Source organism: Dipteris shenzhenensis, chromosome 31 (genome assembly GCF_047967505.1).
Source record: "Dipteris shenzhenensis isolate YYH24624 ecotype China chromosome 31, Dip_SZ_1.0, whole genome shotgun sequence".
Taxonomy (NCBI): domain Eukaryota; kingdom Viridiplantae; phylum Streptophyta; class Polypodiopsida; order Gleicheniales; family Dipteridaceae; genus Dipteris; species Dipteris shenzhenensis.
The window spans coordinates 42,716,422-42,722,404 of NC_141626.1; the positions used below are offsets into that span (position 1 = coordinate 42,716,422).

Below are 5,983 nucleotides of genomic sequence, written 5' to 3' on the forward strand. Positions count from 1 at the left end.
GATATAGTGGAGTTCCGCAAACATGGGTCATTCCGTGCAAGAGCCAAAGAAAGAGACAACAGATGGTTGGCTCTTACTCGGTGGGAGAAATTTGGGACATTGAATCCTTGATTGCAAAACCTAGCTCTTCACATCCTCTCACAAGATTGCACATCAAGTCAAGGTAAGAGGATATGAAGTATACTTGCAAACATACACACCAGCAAGAGAAACAAGTTCATTCTTAACTGCTTAGTTAGGACTCAGTATGGTTACATATGCTTGATTTACATGTCTGCAGATGGTACTTGTAGCGTTGAGTGGAAGCCGAAGCAAGCCAATCCTATCAAGATAAAGATGAAACCTGTCGATATGTCTATGATCCAACGAAGTCAAGAGAACGACGATGCCTATCACTTCCTACGACAAGGTATGCTCCGATTCCGACATCACACACGTTTGATGGCTTGAGCTGTGCACCACGAGTACTTGCTGCTGCTGTAAAGGATACATGGACACCTACCATGGTCATGGGATCGTCACAGGCTGCTCCTCAGATTTGTGTTTAGCAACGTCGAGCACAAGCCTCACGAGGTGAGAGTGCTGGGTGTGTATGTGTGTGTGTGAGAGAGCTCTTTTGAGAGAGAGTGAGAGAGAATCTGATGACAATTATTTATCAAGTCTATATATAATATACACGAACGCCTAGCAAATTCTAGAAACATGTTTCTTGTGACACTGGTGAAGACAAATCTGTAATAACACAATGCAAACACCACACTCAACAAAATCATGAAGAAGTCACAAACTGTACTTTCCAGAAATAAAAAGTCTTTTGAGGTGAGGATATTGGATTTCTAGAAACTCACAAGCTTGTTTGCTAAAGCACACATGGTCCCAACTCACTTTCAGCCTTTCATTCTCCTTGTCTGATTCAGCTTCACTTATGTTTGTCATGCTAGCATCAACATCGCAACTCAGAGGAATAAAAGCTACCAAATTTACACCAGGATTACCCATAGTTGCCACAAGAATACTTTCTGTTCTTGAAAACATGAAAGCGGTTAGCATCTCACAAGAATAGTACGCCACCCTACTTTGGATATAAGTGCTGTAGGTGAATGACAGTCTCTGCAAACCCAAAGATTTTTTAAACGTGTGGGTACCCCCCTGGGTGTATTAATCAGGGCACAATATCAAATTCCTTTAGATTATCAGATAGGTCCTCGGATAGCCAATGTATATCTGGTACATATCCTTCTTCCCTTATTTTGAAGGAAAGGTCTTCTAGCTTTGTGACACTGGTGGGGACGAATCTGTAATAAGACAATGCAAACACCACACTAACAAAATCATGGGAAAGTCACAAACTGTCTTGCAGAAACAAAATGTCTTTTGAGGTGAGGAGATTGGATTTCGAGAAACTCACAAGCTTGTTCGCTAAAGCACACATGATCCCAACTCAATTTCAGCCTTTCATTCTCCTGCTCTGAGTCAGCTTCACCTATGTTTGTGCCATGCTAGCATCAACATCGCAAGTAACATAGGTGTGCCATGCTAGCAACAACATCGCAAGTAACATAGGTGTGCCATGCTAGCATCAACATCGCAAGTAAGAGGAATAAAAGCTACCAAATTTACACCAGGATTACCAATAGTTGCCAAAAGAACACCTTCCGTTCTTGAAAACATGAAAGCAGTTAGCATCTCTCACAAGAATAGTACGCCACCCTACTTTGAATAAAAGTGCTGTAGGTGAATGACAGTCTCTGCAAACCCGAAGATTTTTTACATGTATGGCTACCCCTTGGGTATTAATCAGGGCTCACAATAGCCAACTTCTCACTGTGCCCACATAACTCAAATTCCTTTAGATTATCAGATAGGTTCTCAGATAGCCAATGTAGTTCTGGTACATGTCCTTCTTCCCTTATTTTGAAGGAAAGATCTTCTAGTTTTGCAATTATATAATTTCTTTGGGAGTATCCTGTATCCCCTACCAAAAATGAATGCACAATTCCGCCAGCATTAGTCCAACTCTGTCCTGGCTTCTTCCATGCTGCTTCTTTTAATCTCATTGACTCAACTTGCTTAGCGTCCTCCTGCATGTGAGCCTCTGCATAGATGTTAGAGATCAAGACATAAGCTGCATCATCCTTTTTATCCAATTCCACTGCATGTTCAAAGGCCCACCTTCCAAGCTCCACATTCCCCCACCTCCAACAAGCACCCAACACAGTATGCCACAACACGAGATTAGGATTTAACGGCATCTTCTTTATCATCAGAACTGCCTTGTCTAATTGGCCTGCACGGCACAGAAGATCAATCATGCAATTGTGGTGCTCAATAGTTGGCATGATGCCATAATCTTTGCTCATGGATTCAAAGTATGTCTGACCCTTCTCCACTAGACCTGTGTGACTGCATACGGTAAGAATGCTAAGGAATGTGACCCCATCTGGTTGTGTATTTTCTGCTCTCATTCTGTCCAGCATAATAAAAACCTTTCCACTCTCTGCTAGCTGGGCATACCCTGTGATAAGCGCATTCCACGAGACTGCATCTCGAAGTGGAAGTTGGTCGAACACTTCCTGTGCGTTTGCAAGTGAGCCACACTTGGCATACATACCAACCAAGGTGTTACCAACAAAAGGATCTCTTTCCAACAACCCCTTTCTTGTGATCTCGCCATGTATTTCTCGGCCCTTGTCTATGGCTCCTATGCTGCCACAAGCTTTCAAGCTGCTAACAAATGTAACCGCATCAGGAGAGACGCCCTCCAATTGCATCTGTTCAAAACAGTCCAGTGCATCCTGACCAAGGTCATGTTCAGCATACCCTGCGACAAGTGCATTCCATGAGACTGCATCTCGAACTGGAAGTTTGTCAAGCACTTCCTGTGCATTTGCAAGCAAGCCACACTTGGCATACATATCCACCAAGGTGTTACCAACAAAAGGATTTCTTTCCAACAACCCCTTTCTCGCAATCTCAGCATGTATTTCTCTTCCCTTGTCTATGGCTCCTATGCTGCCACAAGATTTCAAGCCGCAAACAAATGTGACCGCATCAGGAGAGACACCCTCCAATTGCATCTGTTCGAAACACTTCAGTGCATCCTGACCAAGCTCATATTCAGCATACCCTGCCATAAGTGCATTCCATGAGACTGCATCTCGAACTGGAAGTTTGTCGAACACGTCCTGTGCTTTTGCAAGCAAGCCACACTTGGCATACATATCAACCAAGGTGTTACCAACTAAAGGATCTCTTTCCAACAACCCCTTTCTCACAATCTCAGCATGTAATTCTCGCCCCTTGTCTATGGCTCCTATGCTGCCACAAGATTTCAAGCTGCAAACAAATGTGACAGCATCAGGAGAGACACCCTCCACTTGCATCTGTTCAAAACAGTTCAGAGCGTCCTGACCAAGGTCATGTTCAGCATACCCTGCGATAAGTGCAGTCCACGAGACTGCATCTCGAACTGGAAGTTTGTCGAACACTTCCTGTGCATTTGCAAGCAAGCCACACTTCGCATACATGTCAACCAAGGTGCTACCAACAAAAGGATCCCTGTCCAACAACCCATTTCTCACAATCTCAGCATGTATTTCTTGGCCCTTGTCCATGGCTCCTATGCTGCCACAAGATTTCAAGCTGCAAACGAATGTGACCGCATCAGGAGAGATGCCCTCCAATTGCATCTGTTCAAAACAGTTCAGTGCATCCTGACCAAGATCATGTTCAGCATACCCTGCGATAAGTGCATTCCACGAGACTGCATTTCGAGTTGGAAGTTTGTCAAACACTTCCTGTGCTTTTGCAAGCAAGCCACACTTGACATACATATCAACCAACGTGTTCCCAACAAAAGGATATCTTTCCAACAACCCCTTTTTGGCAATCTCAGCATGAATTTCTCGGCCCTTGTCTATGGCTCCTATGCTGCCACAAGCTTTCAAGCTGCAAACAAATGTGACTGCATCAGGAGAGACGCCCTCCAATTGCATCTGTTCAAAACATTTCAGTGCGTCTTGACCAAGGTCATGTTCAGCATACCCTGCAACAAGTGCACTCCATGAGACTGCATCTCGAACTGGAAGTTTGTCAAACACTTCCTGTGCTGTTGCAAGCAAGCCACACTTCGCATACATATCGACCAGGGTGTTACCAACAAAAGGATTTACTTCCAACAACCCCTTTCTCACAATCTCAGCATGTATTTTTTGGCCCTCGTCTATGGCTCCTATGCTGCCGCAAGATTTCAAGCTGCAAACAAATGTGACCGCATTAGGAGAGACGCCCTCCAATTGCATCTGTTCGAAGCAGTTCAGAGCATCCTGACCAAGCTCATATTCAGCATAGCCTGTGATAAGAGCATTCCACGAGACTGCATCTCGAACTGGAAGTTTGTCGAACACTTCCTGTGCATTTGGAAGCAAGCCACACTTGGCATACATATCAACCAAGGTGCTGCCAACAAAAGGATCTCTTTCCAACAAACCCTTTCTCACAATCTCAGCATGTATTTCTCGGCCCTTGTCTATGGCTCCTATACTGCCACAAGATTTCAAGGTGCAAACGAATGTGACCGCATCAGGAGAGACACCCTCCAATCGCATCTGTTCAAAACAGTTTAGAGCGGCCTGACCAAGATCATTTTCAGCATACCCTGCGATAAGTGCATTCCATGAGACTGCATTTCGAATGGGAAGTTTGTCAAACACTTCCTGTGCTTTTGCAGGCAAGCCACACTTGGCATACATATCAACCAAGGTGTTACCAACAAAAGGATCCCTTTCCAACAACCCCCTTCTAGCAATCTCAGCATGTATTTCTCGGCCCTTGTCTATGGCTCCTATGTTGCCACAAGCTTTTAAGCTGCAAATAAATGTGACCGCACTTGGCGAGACGCCCTCCAATTGCATCTGTTCGAAACAGTTCAAAGCATCCTGACCAAAGTCATGTTCAGCATACCCTGCGATAAGTGCATTCCAAGAGACCGCATCTCGAACTGGAAGTTTGTCAAACACCTCCTGTGCTTTTGCAAGCAAGCCACACTTGGCATACATATCAACCAAGGTGTTACCAACAAATGGATTTATTTCCAACAATCCCATTCTCGCAATCTCAGCATGTATTTCTCGGCCTCTTTCTTTATCTTTTAGCCTGGCACAAGCCTTTAGTAAGGCCACGAACGTATACCCGCTAGGATGTACACAATCCTCCTGCATTTTTTGGTGCAGTACTAAGGCATGCTGTAATTCCCCACATTCTATGTAACCTGTGATGAGAGAAGTCCAGGAATACTCATTCCGATGAACCAACCTATCAAAAACCTGCTGGGCATCACGCATGCTTCCAACTTCCACCAACATTGGGACGACGTAGTTCCCGAGTGACTGATGAGCGTCCAGCCCCCTTTTGCGCAGGTAGGCATGCAAGCGCAGGGCATACGCTGAAATTTTGTGTTTTCTGCACTTGCGCAAGATGCATGTCAAGTTTTCAACCGAAGGCGGACTGGGCGTGCGTTCCAAAGAAGCGAGTGCCTCCTCTAAGGTAAGCTCAGGCAGTTGTGCCACTGGGCTGTAGTTTGCAGTCTCCATGTTTAACACAACTTGGATTGTACCAGCCGTCTATCCAGAGCGACTGGTGGGTGGGCTTCTACTTGAGATTCTGTGTATGCTACAAGTGACAGCGAAGGCGTGAGAATTCAATCTAGAGCGAAAACAGAATTGAGTTGAGCTGGTCGTTGGTAAAACAACGGGGAGGGATCAGCGAAGTACGTCTTCCATAATCGCTCAGTTGTCTGATTTTGCAGGCTTGTGTGAGTGTCGCTTGTATCACTCAAGCATTGGCACGTGGCAAAGTGAGATCACAGCATAGCATCAGAAAGGAGACTTGAAAAATATATTTTAGTCAAAACACCTTTCTTTCAAAAGAAAATGGCTCTATCATATTTGTTGGCCGGGCCTTCCGTATTTAAGGTTTGGTTCGA

The 5,983-nt window shown here is 44.8% G+C and overlaps 1 pseudogene; it reads right to left on the bottom strand.

The window, feature by feature from the left end:
- Positions 1 to 1,362: 1,362 nt before the first annotated feature.
- On the bottom strand, positions 1,363 to 5,701 carry LOC147881480 (pentatricopeptide repeat-containing protein At1g11290, chloroplastic-like; annotated as a pseudogene).
- Positions 5,702 to 5,983: the final 282 nt, after the last annotated feature.